Consider the following 26,070-nt stretch of genomic DNA (forward strand, 5'->3'; position numbering starts at 1 on the left):
CGTTGCCATTGTTGCTGTAAGTAGGTAACGCACGCCGCATTGTATTATGTAGATACTTCCATTATGTGAAATTGAAGATAATTTGTTTCGTTAAAGAGATCGATACTAAAGTCACGTAAGAGTATAACATAAAACGCAATTTCAGTTTATGTGATAAACAAAAATGATTCAGCGATATCAATGCAAAAGTACATATCTGCCGCGTTGATTCAAACACGGCGATATAATATTTATCTCGACGTTTCCGAAACGTTTCAAACTCGACCGCAGTGCTATCGAAGCGTGAATAAGTAATGCTGGGTAAAAACGAAATCGTTCAACGTATTTCATAAATATGCGCATTTCATAATATATATATTTTTTATACATTTTTACATTTCAGTCATAAGCTAATCGACATTGAATTCAGTACTCCTTAGCTAGATACGACTTTTTGGCCAGTTCGTCCCAATCTTATCTGTTCAGAAACAAGGTTACAACGAAAAGGCATCCATGTTATTCTTTTTAAAAGCCACTGAAATCTCCAACCTTCGCCATAATCCCGTCCATTCGCGGACAAAGCCGGTAAAGCCAACAGGTAATTTCCTATAAAGCCCGGCGTGGACGTACTAACTCCAATCACGTACAAAATGTCGAAGGCTGTGGTCGATGCGGTTTTCGTTTACAATACATGCAGTTTTTGTGTTACTGAAAATATTTGTTTGTTCTTTATTAAACGACCTCGTCGCAATGGCCTTAAACTTCGCAGTTATTATACGAAGCCTTGAGTTGCATCACCATTTATAATAAAACTGATTAAGTTTACCGTCATCGAGTGCCAGCCATTTCATCATTGACCAGCATAGCATGATTACATTGAAATACACCTACCATGGCAGTTGTTTTTACAAACCCACTTCCACTAAGTGCGACTCTTTTTAGACCATAAGATATATATTTTAAGGACTATTCCTGTACCAAATTCCATTTCCAAGCTTCACTAAGGGACGTGTTGTGTGTACCGTAGTATACTCGGGAGACTGAATGCATTTATTTTTTATGAAATGCAGCGTACGAGTTAGGCATGCTAAAATTGGAAAAGTTTTCATAGCAGTTGCGACTGCTGAGTTGATCAAAAATGCTCGATTAATAACTGTTGAACTGCTGACTTTGAATTGGAAACGGTTGTTCATATTGCTTTAAGCATTCCAATAAGAAACCAAATTGCAAACTTAAGTATAGTTAAGTGACCTAGTGAGTTTCTATTACCCGTATATTTCGGTTCCTAGTGTAGATATAGAATTGAATTTAAATCACCATTTGAAATAATCGGATGTTTTGTGTTATTGTCTCCCGAGACAGTATTTTAATAACAAACTCCATTGATCACCATTATAGCCATAAAACGACCGGAATCGATTAGACCCAGTCACTGATAGAAATCTGAGACAAAAACAAAACCGGCAGAGTTATGCACTATCCTAAGGTAGAAAAATAAAACTAGTGAACGACATAAATAATATAAAAGTCTGCTAAGAATCTCCACAAAGAAGGAACATCGCCTTTAGCCGACACCATTCTGTCAGGCGCCAATGATTTATACATCGAATAAATATCCCCAACGCTGGCGAAAGTCGATTATCCCTATATCAGAAAAATTATGGCTCTTCACTGTCTTAGGTTTGTATGAACATTGTATTACTGAATATTGTATTATTAATAAATACTCAACAAGTAGCGTTCATTGCTTTGATTTATTTGCCACAAGTAATAGCTCTATTATGGTTTTTTCATCTATTATCTGATCAGTATCTATATACACACTTTATTGGTTACTAACAAGAGGCTATCATACACGACCGCACCTACGATTGATTTCGTGTGATCGAACAATTTCTATCGAAGCGTGCCCTATTACTGGAATTATCCGAGATTGGAAGATCGCCGTAATATGTATTAGGTCGCTTTGTCCATCATTATTAGAGCTGTCAGCTTATCTTGGCCGGTCCATTAGGCGATACCTGATATGTACATATTTCAGGCCACTTAACGTTTGACCTCTCATATCATGTATCAGATAATCTTTAAATATTATGTCACGGCGGTTTTAAGTAAAACGTCACTTACATTGAAAAATAGTTGACTAAAATAAAGTCCACAAGACTGTTAGGTTTTAATCGGATATATTCTAGTTCCTACAACAATACAACGCAGTAAAACTTGAAAGTACGACTCACTGGAAAACGACAAATAGAAATAAAAATAAATACTTATAAATCAATAGAAAGAAGGAGAAAGACAGCGAAACCGTTAGTATGGTGGTGCTAAATTAAGAGTAAATAAATATCAAATCCTTAAAAAAAAGAGCTTTAATATCGTAAACATTTACCTTTCCAGGTTTAACAGTATTCAATTGTTATCTATTGTGCCTGATAGTCTAAAACGAAATCAAAGATCTAATTCAGAATTTATTACCATGGGATAAAAACCCAATCTCAGAACTTAAAACTGAATAAAATAAAAAATATATAGAACACTTTTTCAATAAGGATCGTACGCGGTTTAAGCTCGAATTGTTTTTCCCCGAAACGTCTAATCGTATCAGAAGATTGTTACTAAGAAAACACAAAAGATATACTTTCCGCCTCCACATTGATTTGAGCAATCGAAGCGAGTAAGTACTCATTAATGTGGAACGAAGCCTGAAATATGAAGTTTCTTCTTTTGGTCTATTATACGAAGCTTTCAGCCGTCAAGTCAATTTTATTCAGATATTTTGTAAAAGTAAAAAGAGTAGAAAAGAGAAAGAATTTCACAATATCGGTGGAAATTTTATGAGGATTCACCATAAGTAATGTCGTCCTCCCTCGTTATTGACGAAACGAGTTCATATACAAAACAGCTTGATTATGGAAATATAAACAAAGCCCGCATAAAATATCACGCATTCCTGTGAGCACGATACGTCCTGCGCTTCCTTCGATCGGTCACGAAATGGAACGAAACCTCAGGAACAACCATAGACTTATAGAGTAACATTATATTCCTTTTTCAAATACTTACCGCGCAATTGGGGTCACGCGATTATTGTTCTACATACCGTCCTAATTCGTTTGTTATGACGTCATCGCGAGGTACTTTCACGGTAATGTATTAACAGGCGCCAGTAATTGTTGCACTGGAAGTACGTTTTATATGAACGATTATAAAAACTGAACCATAAAGCTAAACATGTAAATTGTGTAACGAAACATGTTAGAGAGTGGAGATATGATTTTATAGCTTTTGATTTTGGGTTACTGTTTCAGTAAATGGAGTATGGCTGTAAGGATCAAATTAAAAACTTATTACTAGAAACCAATTTACTACATAAATAGTGTTTTACCTTATATTCTGACTCTAGCGAATATTTATTTCTTTTAGCAGCCTTGAAATATTTTGGCCTCTTAATAGACTTGCTCAATGTAAACAAGAAAAAGTATCTTCAAATAACAGCATTAACATGTCCATTAATCTAGAACTAAGCTGCATATTTACATACGCGTCGCTTCATACAAATAAATAAGACATAAGTTCACATTCGCATATTTTCATGTTCTACTCTAAAGCATGTTTGAAATCTCCAAACGATTTATGGCCGCGTTTCAAACAAACAATTTTCTGCATTCCCTTTGTGCCAACAGAGAGTTGCAACGGAATACGACTATTTACAATTTTTACAATGTTTAGTGTTACACATAAAGTGGATATTCTCGTGGAATTCGAAACAATCCATCAAACGCCAAATACTCGTGTAATATTGCAAAATTGTTTGGGAATAATGTTTATTCTCAGTCTGAGTGTATAGTGCGTAATAGAAAACATGGCATTTATGGAAATACATATACAACTTGTAACTTAATTGACACACATCCTGAATATATTTTGTTATTACTATTAATTGGCAGCTCGATACAGAAGAATTAAGTATGATCCTAGAAGGTCAAGTACGAGTCAACAGAAATCCGCTGACACACATACGGTCCAAAGACAACCGTTTCCATTTTCCAGCAGGTCATAAAAAGAGCTAAAGCCTAACAGTCCTATTTCCTTATCTTTCTATCGTCGTTAAAGATCGAGATTTCGTACAACCTGTGTTCAGGCTATGCGGTTTTCCGTTCCGTAGACCAATGCTGGATTTCCCTGTCATCTTTATTACGTTGGATTGGAAAACTGGGCAAAACTCCAAATACCGTAATGCAGGTCGAAATATGCTAAGATTTACTTTTTAAAACAGTAGGTGCTCATCTTTTGGGTTTAGGCGAGTAGCAAAAACCGCAGCTGCAGATAGGGGCAAAATTAAATATGATATCTCCCTAATAGGGTATACTTTATACCTGTTGGAATTAATTAGTATCAAAACAGACAATAACATAGTTGTCAGGTTTATCATAGCTTTGTTGTAGCAATGACAAAGCCTCCTTTTCAAACCTGTTTAGTGGAAATCTAATCAAGCATCTGTTTTGTACTATACTATAGTTGTTTGTATGAGAAGGGTATTATGTACAAAGGGCGGTCGTCTTTTGTCTTTTCACATCTGCTTTTTAATAAAATGTCTGCGTAAATACCTACAGAATATTAGTGTCATAAATATCCAACATGTATGATAATGGAAACTCGTGGTTCACTTTATTCTAGCTTTATATCAACACAATTAAAATCAAGTTAACCAGCTAAAACAACGCAAAATTATTCCGCGCAAACCGCTCATAAATTAATGTCAATGCACACAAAATCAATCAAAACACAGCTACTGTAAAATCACAACAGTAACGTGTTATGAAACTTTCGTCTGCATTGAACGTGTCAAGTGGAGAGGCAGCCGGCATAACTTTACACAAACATCAAGTACCGAGTGTAACACAATTAGTAGGTATTAACTGGGTTAGTAATACACTGCCGGCTCATTGTACTCGCAATAATATAATGCTCTATATATATCGAGAAATGATTTATGTATTGAGAAACAATAATGTGTTTCTCATGGTAATTTCAAGAAAAAAGGTGCGCATTCTGTATTCCACGGAGGTCGTGAGAGGCTTATGGGGTGCTTGCCTGTGATGAATTACGATCTTTAGACTTTGTTCCATAAGGAGGTTTCAATAAAAACAAAAAAAAAATATATAGTACTTATATTATAGGAAGATGGGATATGTAAAAAGTATAACATATGTACGCTTTTAAATAACATCTCTTTGACAGCATCAAGTTTATCTGCACGCTTGTAAATTGCCTTCGAAATTGTATTCCCGCATGAAAATTATTTGCTTTTTGAAGCCGCATACAGTATAAAAATATACGTAGATCATACAAATAAGCATTGAATTTATCGTTAAGGTCGTCAAAGAGCGTAGACGTGGAAATAATTCTAAAGGACGTTTAGCTAACACTAGATTTTGATATAATCTGGTATAAACAACTAACATAATAAGCAGGCAGTATATTTTTAATTTAAAATGGATCAATACTTTTATGCAGCGTTTTATGATATTAATGAACTCTCTACGAGGAAGACGTTTATTGGACAATAAAGTGAACTCTATAATTTTCTTGTAAAATTACTCTTTCATTTGGTTTTCTTCTTCCCCGAAAGAGGTACTCGTCGCTATGCTTACACAGCTATCGTATACTTGTACCTAGTACAAAGTGCAAATAAAGTACATAGTAATGACGATAGGACATACCAGTATACACATTGATAGGATGGCCCACGTAGGGACAGTAAATACGTGATAAGGTGCGACACGTGTAACTGGCCCTCTATTCTAGTGTGTAGCTATTTTAATAATAAACCATTGTTTGACATTCATTAATGAGGTAGCCAGTTGCGAATATATTTGTTTGAGCAGCGGATTAAATGTTTGATAGATTGTACACGAGATACTAAATTGGTTTTAGCACCTAAATTAATTAAATAAAAATATTCTTAAATCTTGTTAGAAAAACTTCTAAAATTAAAATTTAACTGCAACGTTAGTTCATAAATAAAGAAGAAAGTGGTCCGCCATATTGCAAAACAAGCTTAGCTCATAAATCAGTAAACAAATTATATGTTTTATTACAACCATGTGGAATATAACACGATAATTTTCTAAGTGTGTCGTGAATAATAAAATGTACATTATTTATTTGATTCATTCACAAGAAGTGTAATAAAATATCTTACGTTACATCCTGGGGGTTGAATCATCAGAGTTATTATGCGTTAGCAAAATAATAAAATTAAAGCTTCGACTAAGTAATTAATTAATTCTAATCGCTTTTGGCATGGGCAAGTATATTTCCACACTAGAATTTTGAATAAAATTCGTAGCGTTTTTAAACCCCCATGAAAAGCCTGCAGAGTTACCGTGTCTGTGTGTTCCACAGATAGTCTAGACTAGAACCTCGGGATGCGAGTGAAACCGCAGGGGAGCAGCGTAGTTTATTAAAACTTTATACTTTGTGTATATTGTAACCAGAATCCAGAAGTTAGTTTCAACTACCTACATATTACTTTATTGATTTAGGTTTCTCGTCATGAGATAAAAGCCCACATTCCTAACAAATCCTTTGAATATTGAAGGCTATTTTTCCATCCTCAGAAATATTTAGAGCTATGTCCCCAAAGATGTGATTAGGTACTCAATAATTTATATAAAATTCTTATTATCCTTATTATTATTTATTATCCTTATTATGACTGAAAACATGATCAATATTGTCACATTTATATTCAGCCTACCCAAAAGGTTATTTTTAGAAAGGATTGTCTATGGTTGAATAATTAAGTTATAAAGCTTGTTTCTATGACTCTTCTAGGAAAAGTATGTCAAACATTCGTCCCGATTCCCATACGAACATCTATGTCAGTCGTTGCGGGTACACAGAAGCCCGAAAGTCTAACAACTGATCTAAACATAGAAAGCCGATAATACCAAGTAGCTTGGAAGAGGCGAAATACAGTCGCTGCTAAAATATTGACGCTCAGCCGCATTTAGTTAAGACTAAAAGTCGGTATAGAACCCAGAACATTTTAGCAAATCCGACCGAATTACTAAGCGGAGTTAGTAAATACCTGCCGGCTGAAAAAGCTTTGTTTAATCAACTTTGAGTTATGAAAAAGAAAGGATTAGTTAAGAAAATGAGCAAAATCTCTCAAAAGGAATGTACATTTTACGAAATTATTCCTTCTGTAATAAAATATTATCTAACTCGGACAAACCACAGTTTAAAGCAAACACAATCGATTAATTAAAGGGACCAGGATACTATACTTTATTATTTATCAATATTTAGTTAAGCGAGCTATTTTATTTGCCCGCAGGGATTGGGCTCACTAACAAAGACCATGGGCTAGTTATAAATCCCAGGGCAGCGATTTAGTTAGGACAAGAAAACGTCTGTTTTCTGGGACCTAAGTGAGCCTAACGTTGTGGATGAATGTGCTAATTTATTGTTATCTCTTTCTTTTGTGCGTAACTTCTTTTGTTCTTTTTTTTACTTTTGACTTGTGTAGTATGTAAATATTGCCTTTTTCATCCATAAGTTATTGAACCTAAATTGAAACTATAGAAATGCACGCTTTAAACAATTATTGGAGTTAAAAAAGAAACAAATAAAGCTTATTTATCGGAGGCACAATAAACGTTATCGCTTATACTCAACAACAAAGGCATGAAAAATAAACGCTTATTTCTTCATTAATTGAAACAAAACGAATCACTTCACTACGTCGAAATTTACTATGGAATGTCTTATGTACCTTCCTATTATAAACATAAATAAACCACCAAGGAAACAAATACAATAAATCAGTTAGACGTAACCAGCCTAATCGAATTCGAAAATCTGCATTTAAATCCAAACTAAAATATAAACATCGTTATAGGGCAAATTATCTTGGCAAGCCGACACATTTATTACAACAAACTCCTATTTTACGAAACCAGGAACATAAACATTCTTAACTACTCTGGCTTGGCCTAATTTCAGTATATTTTTTTATGTAAAAGCAAACTTTACATCTTGAAATCTTTCGCTCCAGTTACACACGGGCACTTGTAAAAAGCTTTGGCCTTTTAAAAAGTTTAAAAGTTACAACTTTGGAACGTAATAAAGTGTAAATTTCTAGGAGTAACTTTTAGCGGGGTGCTCTGGCTAGGAGAAGATTGAATTTTGCCGTAGGTAGGTAGTTGAGATTATTATTTTACATACAGGAGTAATAAAAGGCAGAGATATTTAAATATAAAGATAGCTCTGGTAACGTCTTTCAGAACATTTTCATATAAGTATGTATGAGTAATTACAAGTACAACTTCTAATTAGACGTCTTCTCATAGTCTAAATGAAGATTAGGATCCGCTTTCACAGTTTTTGAAGCGAAATTTTGAAGCAACGTTTCGGTTTTAATTAAGAACTTTTGCATAAACGACATATCAAAAAGCTACGTTATGTATTAGTAATGTAGGTAATATTAATTTGATGGAGTGGATATGAGGGTGGTAGAGTGTATGTTTAATAACTTTCTTGCCACATAATATAGGTAAGTACAACTACCACTGAGTATTTCATTTTCCATAAACCAATAACAAATAGCTCAAATATCACCAGTAGGTTTCCACTAACACTGCGTAACCCTATCATATTACTTGAACAAGTTTCATCTCATAAATATATTGTGTTCACATTAAAAAAAAAAAAACTTTATATATCGTAACATATTCTTTTACTAACCGTCAATCACAATTTATAAAGTCTAACAAAACACCACAACGGCCCAACGTGAAGCATAACGCGTTAAATTAATTATCGTATCAATTATTATTTCATGTCATCGATCGGGACTTTCAAACCGACAAGTTACGAACAAAATGTGTTAAAATGTGATGAAATAACGCTCGCATGTCCATGGTCCATTAATTTTATTTGTACAAAGGCGACTTACGTTAAATTGTATGTTAAAGTCGTTATGACGAAGCAAAAAATCGAAAATTACGCGAGCGGGGAATTTGGGTATTACCAATACCTACAAAATACAGGCTATCAGCTGTTACCTCTACTGTGTTATTATTGGTTTAGGTCTACAGTGAGTAGTAGCAATTAGTAATGTAATTACTTAAACTAATGAATATTTGTAAGCTATTGACAAGAACAAAAGCTCAAATATGCTTACGTCGCTATAAACTGTCATAATTTTTGAGCAAGTTGAAAGATATCTACGTATTCACACTTACTGCATGAAAAATCGCGTACTTAAAACTAAAAGCTCGTAAAAAGGTCACACTGAATAAACAAAACATAAACAGACCAGTTGCGTTATATTATAAAACGTCTAATTATGAAAAATAGTTGCTCAACGTTTTGCGCGGAACTCGTTAAATAATGCGGCCGTAGTTTACAGGCCATGCTAAGCCGTTATCCGCGCCACAAACACAGTTATTGAAACATAAATAATATCATAATTAAAGAGAACAGATGCTTTAAGATCTAATATAATTACTTTAGGATAAATTTCAATTTTCATTGAAGCTAGCTTTACATTGAATATGTCACTACCCACATGTCAAACATGTACACATAGAATTTAATTAATTTATGAAGACACGTAGTCTAATCTCCTGATATAGGTTGACACCCCTTTTAGATTATTTGGTCTGGATCGGCACCGCATTGTGTAAAGGAAATCCGAGCGCAAAACCGTATTTCGATATCCGATCGGCAGATTAGTTAAAAGGCGTCGAACAAGCTTTCCTGCAGTCATTACATTCCCGGCGAAGCTGAGAGTAACAAAAGATTTTTATCTATGGATGTTTTCCTTTTTGACGTTTCAGATCAAATTGAGAAGAAAGTAATATAAAATGAAGGGTATGTTCAACTAAAGCAAATCTTCGTTATAACTAACGATATGAAGGAGACATTAAAAATATCGATAGTATAAGCACATGGCAGTTGTGTAATAAGTTGGTAACAAATAATGAAAAACAAAATTCCCAGACAAGTTTAACGATAGTTAGAAACAACATGTCTGAACAACGCAATCAATTTACTGCTATCTTATTCAAACAAAAATCAATATAGATATTTACGAACAACACAAACACCAGCCTAAATAAATACAGGTAGATTAGTGTAATAACAACACTGATTTGTGTGTGAGCAAACCAAATAGCCCGCAATGAGTCAACAGGGGTGAGTTGGAGGTCAAAGCCCGAAGTAACCGATCCAATATTTATTGCAATACACCTTGACCCCGACTCGCGCTTCGCGATAATTTGACGGGAGAAAACCAATTAAACGATCGGTCAGTTTGTTGTCCTGTAGAATACTTAACACATCTGTATGATGATTGGATATCAAATTACTTAAGCAAGCACACCGAATCATAAAGAGCAATTTATGCAAACAAAGTCGAGTCCTAACATCGTCGATCCCACAGTGCCTAAAGACAAAAGTCTTCAATCAGTGCGTCCTACCTGTCATGACTTACGGAGCCGAAACGTGGACACTGTCGGTACGGCTGGTCACAAGTTTAAAGTCGCTCAGCGGGCTATGGAAAGGGCTATGCTCGGCATTTCTCTGAGGGATCGCATCAGAAATGAGGTAATCCGTCAGAGAACCAAGGTCATCGACATAGCCCACCGAATCAGCAAGCTGAAGTGGCAGTGGGCTGGCCATTTTAGCCGAAGAACCGATAACCGTTGGGGTAAACGAGTTCTAGAGTGGAGACCACGCCTCGGCAAACATAGTGTAGGACGTCCTCAGGCACGGTGGAGTGATGACTTGCGCAAGACGGCTGGCAGGAGCTGGATGCGAGAAGCTGAAAATCGATCTCAGTGGCGTGCACTTGGAGAGGCCTATGTCCAGCAGTGGACTGCGATAGGCTGATGATGATGATGATGATATGCAAACAAAATCTACTATAGCCTAAAATGTTTGTAAAGATGGATGTTATGGATATTGATGAAGCTTAGCAGTAGTATAAGCTCATTAATTAGAATAGCACACAGACAATGCACTTTTATCAGAGTACTAAACACTTCTTTAAAGAAGCGCGTGAAACCACTGGCGGGAGCTAGTATGAAACAAAAGTATAAGCCGCAGACAATGTGATCAACAGTCTTTTAATTAAGGATTAGTTTCTCAAAGCGAAAGAAAATATACAGACTTTAATGGAATACGATCCTACACGTGGTTCCCGTATCAATAAACAAAGACCTTAAAAGGACTATAAAATGGCTGTATGAGAGCAAATGCATCACTTTCCGTTTGCACTTTAACGGCAGGACGAAGTTAAACTTTAAACGTGGATTCTGGAGAACACGTGTTTCAAAATTTGATAGATCACGTTCAAAATGCCAATTTTTGCTACGTATTTTATTTGCGTAAATCTGCACTATAATTGAACTTTGCTTTCAAAAATAATACGCTGCACTTCAATCAGTGTTGTGACGTGCTGAGTCATCATATTCACCTTATTATCATCAAACATAATGACGTGCTTTATGACATAGCTTTCCAAGAATCGGCTTACTACCAGACAGCACCATAAACACAAATACAATGGTTAGCAGCCACGATAATCAAGTCACTTGGCTCCAAGTCAAATTATTTCACAAACCGAGCATCGAACAGTTTACTGTAGCCCAGTTTACAACAACCATTTTAGATCCGTTTCCAAGTAATTCCACCGGGTTTGTTTTGATTGGATTCCGATTTAAAGCCATAAATTTTTGTCCAGAAATAATTGAAAAGTAAAACAACTTCGATTTATAGATACTTTCGTTCGAACAAGTTTCTAAGATATCTTTCTATGAGTTCCTGGCAACATTCCAAGTACCTGGCCAATTATTACGTCAAATTTATGGTGTTATAAATTATTTGTATGAGCTGATATTATTGTATTATTTACGATTGAAAATTTATATGGTCATAAACGATTTAATTAAAAACAATGTAGCGCTGGAGAAACTTTCTTTAGTAACCTAGATAAATAGGGATAAAAGAAAATTAAATTAGAAGTAGGGAGAAGAAACATACAACCAGTAATAAGCAAGACTCGGCAAACAATCTTGCTTTTCTAAGTTGTCTCAACTGGGGCAGTTAAAGATGTCCTTAGTACGATTGCAGAACTAGATAGGTCTTATTGCTGATAAAACTTTTGCATTTTTCATGCGATCTTTTTTGCCCGGATAGAATTAGGGACGCCTGATAGGTAAATCTTACAAGGGTCGATGGCATCGTTGAAGGCTGCCGAGAAGCAATGCGCAAACTTGATATGGGTTTCAAAAGAAGCTTTCCAAAGAATACTAAAGATGTTAGCGAACGTCGCTCATTTTATCCCGATCCCGATGAAAGGGAGTGTTTGATATTCACAAGTCATAAAGACTGAGTGTTACTTGCTGAATAGAATCTCATAAACATGTATGTATGTATAGAAGAAAAGCTACATAAACGATAAAACGAGTGAACAATAAAATCGCCGTAAACTGAAATGGATGCACGTTAACCACTAGATGCTTTATGTATTGCAATGGACTTAGAAGAGACGGTGGTAGGAGCAAGATTAACGATGGAGCTTGAACACAGTGAACACAAACAACAACATACCAACGCTGGTTGCCAAATTGATTGTAACACCAAAACCGTTTAGGAAACCTGGCAATGTGTTTGTAAGACAAAAGAACAGAATTGGAATATTTGGAGAATAGTAAACAATTCGACGAAGGAAACAATGCCCAAACATTACTTCAATGGAAGTACTTAATTCGGTAAACGATTTTCACATTCCTTGGAATTACAATCAAATGAAAAAGAGATTCTTTACATTCCCCTACGGGAAATTGATTTAATTTCGTTTTATATATTTGTAATGTGAAAAATGTTTTATCCACTGTTCTGTCTGTTCACGGAGCTGCTTCTACCCGGGCGCTTTAATATTGCATGGATGTGCCGTACTAAAATTGGGACTTGGGAGCCACAAAAATGCTCGTAGTAAATCTTTGAAAACCTTTGTCTCGGGAGTGTCGCGTCCAATTCCGTGGATACCCTCAAAAATATAGCGTCATCTATCAATTCTGTACACTCGCAGCTGTTTTGAGAATCGCCATAACTTTTATTGTACGACAGACCGCCATATGTTTCCATACTTCGGTGTTGTAGATACAAATCCTAGAATCCTAGAGGAATATTTTTCATTACTGTTTGGACAAACAAACAACATAACCTCAAAATTGCATTCTGAGTTTATTATCAAAACCACTAACAGTGTTGAATGAAAAGCAAACAAATGTTTTAATTAATTACTACATGGATTCAGAATTTTATCGCCCGTATCATATTATTAATTAAAATACAATTTATAACTCATCGGGATAAAGCGTTGAACGGATTTCATCAATAATTCACCCTAAATGAGTGCTTTGGAAAACTTTTACGAAACAATTAATATTAATACGAATTCGGAGTTTTCAATAACTGAGTATATCTAAACGGAGATTATAGCCAGATTATTTAGATTTTTGGCATGAATCCTTAATCGATTAGGGTACCAAATCCGCTCAACTTTTCAGCTTTCTAAGATTAATTAACAAATACTAAGACGAAACCTTACTCGTCCTTGAACATTTTAGCATCAACATAGTCCGTATGTGATTGCAGACCAGTATAAGCATTTTCCTGGTACTAATAAAATCATCAGGACTTTAAGGGCACCATGAGACAACGATAAATTTTCGCCCCATACAACTGAAGGCCGACAAGACGCCAAACACAATACCCCCGTAAAGGCAGATTAAGTCCACTATAAAATTAATGACGAATTATTTAATTTACTTTCGAGCTATAAAAGTACGCCATTCGCTTTTATATGACATGGGTCAAGGTCTAACTGCATTCCTCTTAATGACGAACCGCTGATGCAATTAGGAAACCAACTGAAGATTTTTTACAATCCAAAGGCTTGTTTGAAATTGCAAGATTGCATTTTGAATCTGATTCCTCTTTAGTGGATAAGTTAGTGGCGCAGTCGGCTGTAACGTTGTTAGTTATGGGTACTTCCTGCAATCGATTTATCTGCGCTGAATTGGATCGGTTACTTACTCGTTCTGGTATTGCCGATATCAATTTTTAAACCATTGATATTCAAAGTGACCTGTTATCAATATCGGAGTTATCTTTTGGGAATGGTTCAAGCGAATGTTTTAAAAATAATAAAAGAACCTGTACCCAAGAGAATGGGCCCATAAAATAAAATATCACCCAGATAAGACTGAAATCTTAACAATAATAAATTTAATAAAAAATGTAGGGCATTGTTTGACAGCAGGGTGAGCCAAGATTGAATGATTTTCAGAAATAACAAAAAGTATTATCTTTAGGTCGTAGCTACGTTTTAGAGCGGAGACTGAGCGAGATACTAAAGTAGGCGGCCCTGTTCACGGGTAAAAATAATGGCTTCAATGACGCGGGGTCGCAAGTTCGTAGCCCGATCCGCGGGACATTAACCTCTCGCTAATATTGCAAAAATGTAGAAAACTAAGCTTTTTTCGACCACATCGAAGGATTTGAATGATTAATTTGTTTTTGATTAAATCGGTCATGATTAAAGAGTTTTTTTGAAAATAAAGTGGGTGAATGTGACTTTAATTATCTTTGAGGTTAAACTTGCTAAACAAATTACCAAATTGGAAGATAAAATAGAATTCAAATAAACTGAAAGCCTGCTATACTCGCACAGTATCTGGAATTCTTAGGTATACGAGATGGATTCTCGTTAGAGATACCGTATGGGGAGTGTTATTCACTTAGTTTTCTACGAACACAGAGAAGCGGAAAATATTGCTGTCTGTGGAATAATAAAGCCAAGTTTTTAATAAAATATTCTGCTAAAAAGACAAACGTCGCCTCTTAATGAACAAAAGTCAAGTTGACTAACGGCAGAGTAATTAGATAATTAAAATTAATAGGTGAAGTCTAACTATGCCTGTGATGTGTGATAACGGAGAGCTTTTGAGTACATTTTCCTCATTACACTTAGTGTGATAAATGTGAGTCCGCATATTTTCCTCGTATGGCAGAAAATTCGTGTCCACATATTTACAACAATACTACTTACTGGTGACTGCTTTCTTGCTGTTTTGCTTGAGGATCATCCATCTAAGTCGGTTATTCTGTCGTATAAACGATGCACAAGCATGTCCTTTAATCTGAACTGCTACATATACATGGATCACAGTGGTCCTTTGAGCCACTAATATTTTAGGGTCTTGCCGGCTTAAACCGGTCCAACACCCAGAAGCAAAGGCTTGTCCGTGAGGATTTCGTCACGATAAAAAGGTTTTACACTGAACCTTCATATTTTAGCAGGAAAGTAGTGTTCCAGTACACCGTATGGTGTTATAGTTAAATTCTTGTAGATATTGAGAATACTAAACAAGTTGATTTCTGCTAACTTCTGTTTCAAGGCAAGGCTTACCACTGAACTACAGTTAATAATTACTTAAAGTATCTCCATCCGTTTTAATAAAAAAACAAGTAGCTTTTCGGTAAGCCACCACGTTCCCAGAGGATTTCTCTTACTTGTTAGTTAGTACGTATTTTTCCGCGTTCAGTCGCATAGCATTCATTGGTCTCATGAGTATGCGATCTAATATTAGTAAATTACTGGCGGAGTCGTGACCTTTCTAGCGAGTTTCTGCATGACCTATTTAAGAAATAATTCAAATCAAGAGCGCAATCTTTATGGTTGCTTTTATTAATTTTTATTACTTCATAAATGAGTTAATGTTTATTTCGGATTTGCATAGCTTAATGATCGTTGTTACTGTGAGTGAGTTCTTTAGTGTGACGAATTATTATGTCTTTATTTATAAATTGTTAATGCCTGTAATTCGGTTATTATATTTATTTTGTGGAAATTAATAGGTACTTATACCTATTGCAGATTCGCTTTACACATATTTTCAATTAGATTTGTTTTATCACAAACAGCTCTATGATGTTGGAACTTTATGACAAGCTAATCCTGATGCTAACTGTATAACAACGGACATTCGTGTCGTAAATATTAATTCCATTAATGTACAAAATAATAAGCCACGTTATTGCACCGTAAAACCAAGCCTTGGTCGTTGCTTTTCAATTATGAATCTTAATTGAAGCACAATAAATGTCCATTTCGTATGTAATTTAGAGGTGGTAGTGGCGATGACAAACAAACAGCTACCAGGCTGTGTAAATACAGATGTGGATAAAAAAATACAGTGTAACAACAGTAGAAATATGTAGTCTAGGCAAAACACAAACCAGGTACAGCAAGCAACATTTATTTTTGTAGTTGAAATATTTCGTACAAAAGCAAAATAAATTCTGGGCTGCAATGTCCATTAGTTTCGATTCGGATGTACGGGTAGAGGAAATATGAGGCGAACGACTGTATTGAAAGTATCAAATAGACAGCTCACGGCGAAATTTATTGTTGAAAACACAAAGCGAGGAATGACTGCTGTAAAAAATGTAAAACAATATAATTTATTGAATAAATGTCTCACTTAAGGGACCGAGGGATTATAAAAGGATCTTAAAATTTCTCTCGAGGTAGACGATGAAGTTTTTAAGTCCTCGAAAAGGCTACGCTGAGTAAACATTTTAGAACTTATGCATAAATAAATTACTAAAGTACACAATGACGCAGAACGTTAACACACATTTTCATGAAAGAATTACATCAGTAGTAGAGTTTTAACACAAACCTTTCTCACTTGAAAGTTCTTATGAGTTCACACGAGCGCAAGAAACTAGACAGATGAATGTCAGAATAAAAGAATCAGTCAATTGTATTGAATAAACAGATAACTCCCCAGATTGCTCCCACAAAAGGTTGCAACTGAAGAAACTGTGGAACTTGATAAAACGTGACTTGTCCCTAAAATCGATTTTCAAAATGGATCAAACTGTATTTAATATATTGTACGTGACCTCGAATGATCCCTTTGATACTATTTTTATTTATTTCCCAAAACAAGCCAAGGGTAAGCCACAAATATATGTGCAATGGAAATCAGTAAACACGGGAACGTTGAAAATATTACAAAAAGGTCCCAGCTGGCATCCTCAGCAAATGAATTTTAAGTAAATTAATACCTTTTGAAAATTGTAACTCAATGTTATAGACTACAGACAGTCATTGACCAGCTAGACGAATATGCCTTTGCAAAGTAAATGCAAAAGTTTACCCTTATTTCAATTTATCTTTTGGTGAAAGCTTGTCAAATATTACAAGACTAAAATTGAGACATTGAAAAGTTTTCAAGAGCGCCGTGGCAAAGTACCAACAATATGCGAACATAAAGGTGTCATTGTGTTACGAGAGCATTAATGTAATGCTAAAGAGGCATAAATACATTACGACGAACAATAAACATACCTTGAAAGAATTGTAAGCCGCTGTTAAATTACATGGGAACTACGGCTAAGACCACCTACTTAAGTCTCAATGGCAAATGATAAGGTCGCAAGCACAGGTAAGTAAAATACCATTCAGAATAAAATGATTGGCTAGAACGTAAAAAGTTATAGCTACATCCCTTAGGCAACTTCCAGAAGCCTCAGAATTAATTAAGCGTGTCATAATAAAAAGAAAACGTGACAGTAATTTCTTATCAGAAAACAAGTTACGTCCAATTTCAAGAGTTTTTGTGTACCTATAACATAAAGAACTTGAATTAATTGTACCTAAATGATTTCATGAGAATTTCCTTAAGACTACGATTAAAAGTGTTTTATATGAAACTTTTCGTACGTAACGGATCGATCTTCACATTGCAGCTTACATCTACAAAATTATTCGTGAGATATTTCAGCAGACCAAACTTAAACAACTAATGTTGTGTTATAACTTAGTAATAAATAAGCTTATGGCTTTATATTCTAAATTGAAAGGCTTAATGAACGTACCAATGATTGCTTCACCCGAAACGCTAGACTTCAAAATCAATCTTGAATTCAACGGCAGTATTGTAGGATAATTTTCTCGGTAATGCAATGCAATAAATCCGATATACAACCTTTGAGTCTGTCCCGTCAGACGTCTAGCCGTGTCAACGGTACTTCGGCCGGGCTACCCTTTGCAGGTCACCACAAAACGTATTTACGTGGCCAACCGTTTCTGCTGACCACCAAATGTACTAACAATGTACAGTCAGCTTTAAAAGTAGCTGAGCAAGTCAACATTTTCAAAACTGTTAAACACCGTGTCGTAGATAACGTAACTTACTCATCTATGTCCCTTTTTTAGGATTAGGATGTTAAGTAAATTTTGGCGTTTGTGTTGTTAACAAATAATAACCCTTTACGTTTATTTATTTAAACTTTACGCAATAAAACACATTACAAAGGCGGACATAATGTCATAAGCATTCTTTCCATTCAATCTTAGGGAGATGCAGAGAAGACATGGTAGATGTATTAGCCAATAAGACAAAAATAAAGTAACTGAATAATGAAAAACACTGGATACTGAATAGTACGTTGCTAGGCACTTTTGAGGTTTTGATTAGTTCAGTTACTTTTGACGCTGACTATACTATTGCTGAATGGCCAAGAAGTAATGGTGAACACAGGTCAGACACATCAAGTCTAGATCATTAAATAACAATCGTAAAGCATAGATAACAGTTATTATTTTAATGATTGAAGTGGATTTTATTGTATCAGTGTTCATTGTTCAGCAGGTAAGTTTGATAAAAAATTGGGGTAATGTACCGAGGACTACGTAAGCGTCTACAAATAACCAACATAATCTTTAATGGCAGGAGTTAGTGGTACCTAATTTGTTAGTCTTATTGGTTTCAAAGCTGTATCCTATTTGTAATAAAACTTATAATTTATGGCTATGCATTTGTGAGAAGATGTCCTATTACCATTTAAATACATAATGTAATAGATATTGCGGAAAACCGGTAAAACCTCTGAGCCGGTGATTATGCATATTATAAGATACTATTTAAGTATCTTTAGCTTTATTATTTACATCAATGTAAAAAATATGCATCTAATTTTCGTTTTTTAAATTACAAGTTTTGTTGAAAACCAGGGCATAATTTTTCTTGTCAAAACATTGCGGGATGGAGGCGGATTTCACCGTATCCTAAACACACATTATAATCGTTTGAGCGGGAATAGGTGCCGCGTTGATTCGCAATCAACTTAATTGAAATTCGTCGTAATAATAAAAGTTCTAAAATATGTATCAAGGACAAAGTTATTACACTTTACTTCATTTTCATAGACAAACATGATATTATTATGTTAGCTTACACCACATATGCGTATTAAACTCGACGAGTATTTTGTTTAAGTTGTAAGTGCAAAGTTAAAATACATTTTCTCTTTGATATCAACTACGTATTCATGCTGTAATTAAACGCCTTTTTCTAATTATCTCCTGTCAAAATCACTTCACGTCTCGTCATATAAAATCAATTAGTTAGTCTAGGATTTTAGTACCGAAATGAGTCTAGAAATTCAATTATCGTAATATAAATAATGAATATATTTTTCATTTTTTTTAGTTACAGATTCAAATAGGTTTGGTTAGGTTTAGTTTAGTTTTGTTTTGTTTCTAGCTCACGCTTTGTTTGAGAAGAAAGAACTTCTTTCCTTCCTTTGTGTAAGAATTTAAAAAATACTAACCTCCATTTTCTCTAGACGATAAAAATATAAAACGAGAGTTCAATTTATTTTAAAGTCACACAAGTATTTTCTCTCGGTCCATAATGTGATATGGTTCCGTTCAAGGGAAAAAGAATAAGTACGTCTGGAAAGTTTTCTCAGTGGTATCAAAGGACCAGTCGGAGTAACGACATGCATTGATCCCACAATATCGAGAGATAGAATTACACGAACAATTTGGAACTTAGGTAACTTTTTAACTAGCTACTGCCAACGGGTTCACCCGCGTCCCGTGGGATCTTTTTCACGCATCCGGATAAAAAGAAGCTTATAGTTAACCTCGATAAATGAGCTATCTAAGCTAGTAGGTACTTCCGAGTTTAGCGCATTCAAGCAAGAAAACTCTTCAGCTTTATAATATTAAGTATCTATTAAATATTTAAGTGTCACTTAAGACTCACATAATCATTATGAGCTTTTATAGCTTTAGGAAATGTGGAAAATAAAAGGTGAAAGGTGAAGGAAAACTTGGTGTAGAATGTTCTAGACAATCTAGACAGTATTCCAAGCCATTTAAAGGTAACTAGCATGCTATTTCGCGGTTCGCAGAACTCCCTACTGCACTTGATGAGTTGTAGACTGTAAGGCGCGGTCAGACTGGGACGCGCTTGGCTGCCTGATTCGTATTTAAGTGATCTAGTCCCCCTAGGTCTTTGTTTAGACCTGGCATACCTACATAAATACTTTGGGGTCAAACACTGCCTAGGCAAGCCGACTAAGGCCGTAAGTTTTTAACGATAATTTGAGTAACTTAATTTACTGTTTCAACAAGGTTTTCAGACTCTTGTTTTCCGATAAAAGTCAAAGTTAATGATTTTTATTTTAAAAAGACCTACAAATACTTATGAAACATCAAAGTAGCTAGGTGCACGATTCCAAACACTTCATTCATTTAACAACCTGAACTTTGTACGCCCGAATCTAACTCCATAGAATCCATGGGACCAGCATACCATATGCAACATAACCGTAGTCTCATCGAACAACTGCAATAACACTAGTGGCCTAATAAGGCTGTACATTAGGTGCAATAAATATCAAACGGCTCCACGACCCGACCCGCCCTCGCTCCGCATTCTGTGCAACGCGCGCTCAACTGCATAATCGAGGTTAGATTTTAAATTAATTACTAGCTTTTACTAGTGGTTTTACTCGTGTCCTGAGGGAAATGGCAATAGTTCTCGTATAACTTTAAAAAAAACTCACCACAGTACGTCCTCTCTGGCTTCAATTCCAATCTTATGTAAATAGTTTCAGTAGTTTAGCCTCAACTCAATATATTTATTTGCTTGTTAAGGTGTTTTACAGATGTTCATAATTAATATTAAGTAAGGTAAAGTTTTACGGTCTTTTTCACGTGAGGCAAATGTCTTAGCCTTAATACAGGAAAATAACTCCCATTTACATTAATAACATTAGATTAGTTTAAGCGACACTTATGATAGTGTATACGCCATGAACTTTCTTCATACTTTTCAGTATTATTGTAATTAAACTGTTAATATCGGCGTTTAATCAGGCATTCAAATTAAAGGGAATATTATCCAATATCCGACGTCGGTGAAGGGTTTCGCTAAAGATGAAAGTTTTAATGAACAGCTTGACGAGTTCATTAAAAATATTTTTTAATAAGTTTTTGCTTGAATGACATGATTCGCTTTGACGAGTCAAAGTCACTTTAAGGATGGAGGGAAATAATTACACTAAATTGCAAGAAGATAGTTAAAAACTACACAAAATCATAACGTAACGTATACTTTAACTTAAATTTCTTCCCACGGGTTTAATAACATAATGTAGGTACGTCCTTCGCTGGACGTGATAAAACCTAGTTTCAAAATAATAATACTTTGACCATAACTAAGTTATGACTTTATTGTACTAGCCGCCTACACTTTCATTCGTCCCTGATAACAAATTCAACGATAATATTATTTATGATGAAAAATATAGGCTTACAAGTTTCATGTTGACTTTGTTATTTCGTCTGAAAAGCCTTAATGGAAATCTTTTTGACAATATTCCAACAAACATCCATATAAAATATTCATGTTCATCACTAAGAAATCAATGATTTCATTCAAACTATCCATATAACGATAAGCACCTATTTATAAATGCACTTGTTTTGATAGGAACAGATTAATGCAAACGACGCTATAAATAAGCTCTGAACGTGCTTCGGACACAGAATTTAAGTCTCCCAATAGCAGAACAGAAGAAAATAAATTGATTATCTAAATAAAATAGTAGGTAAACATCAATAACAAACGAATCTCAGATATAACAAAGAAATCTTAAATGTGCTCCATTTTGTTTTGTGAGAAATAAATCTGAAATAATGCATCCGACAGACACTTTTATCTCTAAACTTTGATAGAAACAGCTTAATGTGGTCTAAAATTAAATAAAAATACTTTGATAATAAATTACATGGCATCTCTGACTTCCTGAACATAATGTTTAAATTCGTATAAACATGCATTGGAGGAAGGTTCGTAGCTTACAAAATTACTGCAGATTTTTTTTTAATATTTCGTTTTTAAAAACAAAATTTTTTGGTATTATCTAACTACTACGTAACATTAACGGTAGTTGATAATGGAAGAAAACAAATTAAAATATCAGTTATGCTTACATTTTCAATCACGCGACTAACTTTGCATTTAATATTACCAACGTATAGGTGCCATTATCGTGAGCAAACTGATTCAACAATAAATAACAAACATTACAAAGATAGGCAACAAATAAACTATACATTACAACACAAATGGTGCTATAAAACAGCGATTTGAATCCTAGCATCTCAAATATAACTTTATATCAAATAAATTCTGTTATCAGAGTAATGATACGAGGAAACCTGGTTCGCGCATTCAAATGGAAACCACATCGTACTCGTATAATCGACTAGTCACCTTAACACGGTTTCACCCACGTCCTCTGGGAACTACTGCCCGTACCGGGATAAAGTATAGCCTATGTTAATCGGGAAGACTGTAGCTTTTCAACAGTGAAATAATTTTTCAAATCGGTTCAGTAGTTTCAGAGCATTTCCTTTTTTTACTGGTAAAGGTTAACATTCTCTAGAACTACATACTCTACAAGAAACACTTGAACAATCTTAGTTTCAGTTTTATTCAAAAGTCGTATAGTTGGTTAAAGTGAAGAAGATAAGTACAAAGCGAACAGATGACAAAGTTTTTAACTGCAGACGTGCAGTTCATAATTATATGTACGATATCTGAGACAAAGTAAGTAGCTTCTGTACGAGCATTGCACGATAATATTATTTTACTAATGAACAGTTACAGCAGATATCGTTCCTAGAAGAAACTTGCAATAAAATAATGTAAGCGTCTAAGCGACATCACTTTAATTAGACCTGTTTTCGGTAAGTAAAGATTTAAGATAACTTCACTGGCTTAATATGAATATAACCACACAGAATCCATGAAGAGAAATATATGAAAGATACGCAGGTTATATAAATAAATATGTAATCCCATCTTGGTCTTATACCTCGTACTCACGCCAACGACTTCACAAAATACAGATGTTGGTTTGCCTACTATCATATTTTCCGTAGATACACTCGACCTTCCGTGCGATTCCGCAATATTTTGATTGAAATATGGAAGATATCGTATCTCAAAACATCGAGAGAAATATATTTGACTACTGAGACGCCGAAGTAATATGAATTTCGCAACTTATTTCGTTTGGATTCAAAGACTTTTCGCGCAAAAATTCATTACTTGACAATTTTGTTTTCTCTAGATTAATAAAGAATCTTATTATCCACTTACAGCCTTGGCCAAAAGTATTGAGCACCCATGACATCTTTCAGTTTTATGCGGAGTATCAAACAGAAATAAAACAAAACTTTTTTTTTATTTGTAATTTACTATTTATTCATTGAAAATTAATATTTTGTGGGTCCACCCTTTGCCTTAATTACAGCAGAATTTTTTTTTGGTAAACAGCTAACAAGATTTTTACAGTCTTCAGCAGTAATCGCGTTCCATTCTAGGCGCAGGTAGCGTTTCAATTCTTCTCTGTTGTTAATTGTGTGGCGCCTAACTCGACGCTTTAATAAACCCCATAAATGTTCTATGGGGTTCAGATCTGGCGACTGGGCAGGCCAGTCAAGAAGCTCTATGCTATTTTCCTGAAACTAAGTCATAGTGCGGGCAGATTTGTGGCAAGGCGCGTTATCCTGCTGGCATTTATCACTATCCATGTTCGTGTCACCGAAAAGTTTCGTGAATGAAGGCAGCAACGCAGTTTCTAGCACATTTATGTACTTAGAAGAGTCCATGCGGCCCTCACACACGAACAATTCGCCAACTGCAGAATCTGTCATGGAACCCCAGGCCATTATACTGCCGCCGCCGTGTTTTACGGTTGGGACCACACACTCTGGCTTAAATTCTTCGCCCACCCGGCGACGCACAAAGGTCACACCAGGTGTACCAAAAATCTGCAATAAAGAGAAAAATATTGAGTTCCGGAAATAAAAAGAACTTCCTCTGTGCGTTTAGAATTTAAACCATTTCATATTATTTTGTGAGGGCATTAAATTGACTTACTCACCTCAAAGTTTCATTCGTCTGACCACACAACATTTGACCAATCTTCAGCGGTGAAAGTTCGGTGTTGTAAGGCCCATTTGTACCGAGCTTTTTTGTTGCTCTCGGAGAGCCATGGCTTCTTCCTAGCTTTACAGCCTTTCAGACCAGCTTTCTGAAGCCTTCTACGAGTAGTTCGAGCAGAAATTGTTTTCTTCATTTGTTCTGAAAACTCAGCAGCGAGCTCTGAAGATGTTTTTTTCCTATTTCTTAATGACTCTCTCAGTAACTGACGATCCTGACGGCCTATGGTGATGCGTTTGCGCCCGGTTCTCGGTGTATTTTGATGTGATCCGGTATCAGAGAATCGCTGAATAGCATAATGCACGGATCGGCGCGAACATTTCACAGTTTTGGAAATCTCTACTTGTGATTTCCCTTGCCCGTACAGAAGCTGTATCTGCACTCGTTATTCTAAATAAAGTTCGTTTCATTTTGGCTTATCGCAACTATAACACTTAAAACTTTGAAATAAAATACCAAAGGCGCACTAGATCACTGGATGTTGTCTCAACGAGCGATGGTAGCGAACTAGAAAATAAATTCAAAAATTGTAAAAGACACATTTTCTTGCACCCAGGTGTTTTATTGTCAACTGCGGCATAAGTCATTGTTTTAAAATCTTTATAGATAACCGATAAAAGAATACTTCAACGATAGATTCGGGTTTCTCCCATAATTACCGTGATCTAGCGAAATTTGTAAGGTGCTCAATACTTTTGGCCAAGGCTGTAATTATCTTAATAACGAATCTTTTCGTTCAAGATTACTTAACAAAGTCGGTTGGAATAAAAATAGACGAAAACAATTTAACAAACGGGTTTAGAATCAACTGAATGTGCAGCCGAGCGAAGCCACAGATAATAAGAATAAAAAAAAGTGTTTAACGAACCTGCAACGAGATCCATACGTAACTGGAGCTATAGGTTATCAGAGCAATCATAGACAATAACGTGGGAAATACTTATTTCTTAACTAGATCGCAATCCCCATGGATAATAATAGGACTACCTTTAGAAACTACTTCCGCGGCATAGTTCTTTAATAAACCTATGATATAATACGAGAAAATAATAACGATACATGTACGAATGTGTGCGTGATCGAAGTGATTCGTTTATCAATTGAAGATACGAGATATAAGATAAACATCAATTTCAGATCAAAACGAGAAGAAAATAACTTTCAGAAACTTCTCGAGTTCTTTTGTATTAAGTTTCTGTTATATTAAACGCCAATATTATTATGATGGTTTACTTTATTTATTTTATAGGATTCGTACGCGTAAAATATACTTACAATAAATACTCGACCACATGACTGCGACAAAATTATGAGCATGCACTACAGTTATGCAATAATAAATAAAAAAATTGTATATCAAGAACATAATTAAGAAACAGGTATTGATAACATGTTACAGTTAATTTAATTGTTTAGCGCACTTCTCGAGGCAGTAAGTTTAATTACAATTTATGAGCAACAATCACATCGATACACTTCAAGCAAGTCATAAGTTATTCTCTAACTGACGTAAGATAACGTTCGTCTGCAATAACTTCCTGTTTTTACTGACTTAAACGTCACACACTCGAAACGCATTCAAAACACACGTGAAAATGAACCAGTGAACAACCTCAACTCACTAAAAACACTTTAACCTCATCAAATGTTTGAATACAAGAGGCTCAAATATGACAGTATCATA

General features: G+C 35.1%; 1 protein-coding gene across 8 annotated transcripts in view; it reads right to left on the reverse strand.

Moving 5' to 3' along the window:
- Positions 1-26,070, reverse strand: part of LOC124635134 (supervillin-like) — a 206,710-nt gene that overhangs the window by 98,662 nt on the left and 81,978 nt on the right. The window lies entirely within an intron of this gene.

This window comes from Helicoverpa zea, chromosome 12, assembly GCF_022581195.2.
Source record: "Helicoverpa zea isolate HzStark_Cry1AcR chromosome 12, ilHelZeax1.1, whole genome shotgun sequence".
NCBI classification, from domain to species: Eukaryota; Metazoa; Arthropoda; class Insecta; order Lepidoptera; family Noctuidae; genus Helicoverpa; species Helicoverpa zea.